Raw genomic sequence first — 2,471 nt, 5'->3', positions numbered from 1 at the left:
TCGTGCAGTTTACTGGTTTGTGTTCTGGGAAGAAATATGGGAAGTTATAGTTTTGATCATTTTCTTTGGTTGTTTGTTGTTAACGTATATTTGTAGCCCCAAGAGTGAAATCACTCCTTGAATTTCCCAGAGGCCATGCTGCTTAGTGAAAATGACTAACAGAAAGCCCGGCCTGGCTCGATGCAGTCAGAGCCTAAGGTCATACTTCATATGAATGGAATAGTTCAGATAAGAATTAGGGCCAACAAGGAGAGTAGAGATAGCAGGAGGATTAGGGGAGGGTAAAGATCGACCTAGAACTCCCTCCCAGGGGGATGAATAACAGAAAGGTGGGTGAGGGGTGACGGAGGATGATCTAAGATATGGAAAAAATAATCTATAGCTTATCAAGGATTTGTGAGGGAGGATGGGCAGGGAGGGAAGGGGAAGAAATGGGGAGCTGATATTAGGACCTCAAGTGGGAGGAGATTGCTTTGAAAATGATGATGGCAGCATATGTGTAAATGTGCTTGATACATTGGTGGAATGTGTGGACTGTGATAAGAGATGTAACAGCCCCCAATAAAAGTTTTTTTTTTTTAAGAATTAAGATAAAATAGATAAGGATTGAATTTGACTCTTTAAAAATGAGCTTAGGATTTGGCTATACAGGTTTATATTGTTTTCTTCTATTGTTATTGATGTAATATGTCATGGAAATGATTATTGGAAAGTAAAAATAGAGTGTTCGTAAGCTTACTTGCCTTCAACCATTAAAATTGGATCATTACATAGGTGTAGGATACCCCTACAAAAGAAGGCTCTGAAAAGATAAGCCCCACCCCATGTCTTGAGTGTGAAGGGCATTTGAACTTGAAGAGACTTGCCTAGGGGGCTGTTGATAGACTGGGGAAAAACAAAAAAAGGAACCCTTTAGCTTTTAAATTTTGAATTAGTGATTTGTGCCTTAAGGTGGAAAAAATTGGAGCCATGAAGGAACTCTCTCTAGGACTGAATGTTAAAGGGAGCCTGTAAGCAGCCTGAAATGCTTGCTAGGCGACCACCTGCATCCACTTGTTGAGTGAAAGTGGAAGAAAATAGCAATACAGAGATGAGTTGAGTCCAGGCACTGACACCTGTGGACCTTGTTCACAGAAACTAGAGGAGAAAATGAGAGCGTGGATTGACTGGGTTGAAGTTTATGACCTAGCACAAGGGGACTAGGGTCATTGAGAATTTGTGACAGGGTCCATGGTCTAAAGGCAAGGCAACCAATGGACACCCTGTGGTGAGGCTAAGCAGTGCAGCCCATATTGAGTTGACCAGAATCTGACCAGACGAAGGGAAGATTTTTGAGCCTGTGAATTGGTGCATACTGCTGCTGACTTTATAGACAGTATGTCCTGACTTGAGCTTGCTTATGGATGTGGACTCACAAGGTTCCAACTGGAATGAAGATTCTTCACATCAAGGAACATGCTTTTCTCCTCAGAGCACTGGGTGGATATAAGTGGGCAGTATAGAAAGTGGGTACCCAAAATGGGAAGGATAAAGGCATGAAGTGGCTGGCTTACAAACTTATAGACGGGGCAATATGTTCATAGGATATAGGATTATGGTATAGGTGTTCACGTAACTGCAATTGTTAGCTATAGAATATTGTTCACTTATAGAATATTATGTTTAAAGACTGTGACTGTTTACAGGAGTAGAAAGTCCATGGAGCTGCTGGTGGTGGTAGTCTCAAACTGCCAACCTTGAGGTTTTCAGCCCAGCAAATAACCACCAAATGAAGGCTGAGCATGATAGTGGGGAGAAAAGGAAAGTAAAAGGAAATATAGGAGAGAGCTAGGAGGCAAAGGGCATTTATAGAGGTCTAAATAAAGGCATGTACATATTTAAATATATTTATATATGAGGATGGGAAAATAGATCTATGTACATATATGTATAGTTTTAGTATTAAGGTAGCAGATGGACATTGGCCTCCACTCAAGTACTCCCTCAATGCAAGAACACTTTGTTCTAATAAACTGGCATTCCATGATGCTCACCTTCCCGACAAAGCCGGTGCATAAGCAAATGTGGTGAAGAAAGTTGATGGTGCCCGGCTATCAAAAGATATAGCAGCTAGGGCCTTAAAGAGTTAAGGTAAACAAGTGGCCATGTAGCTCAGAAGCAACAAAGCCCACATGGAAGAAGCACTGTGATCATGAGGTGTCTAAGGAACCAGGTATCAGGCATCAAAGAACAAAAAAATCAAATCATTGTGAATGAGGGGAAGTGCAGATTGGGGACCCAAGACCAATCTGTAGGCAACTGGACATCCCCTTATGAAATAGTTTATTGTGCCAGCCTGGCCGATAAACACAAGTGGGATTAACTGAAGGGCAGAGAGATAAATGCCTTGGTGAGTCTCGCCTTTCTTGTCTCTCACTCTTTGATCATCGGACCAGTGTGCGGCTGCCTTGCTTGTTCTGTGCCTCAATTTA

Source organism: Echinops telfairi, unplaced genomic scaffold (genome assembly GCF_000313985.2).
Source record: "Echinops telfairi isolate 266 unplaced genomic scaffold, ASM31398v2 ScPeMD7_5167;HRSCAF=5991, whole genome shotgun sequence".
Classification (NCBI taxonomy): domain Eukaryota; kingdom Metazoa; phylum Chordata; class Mammalia; order Afrosoricida; family Tenrecidae; genus Echinops; species Echinops telfairi.
This window is presented reverse-complemented; position numbering follows the sequence as displayed.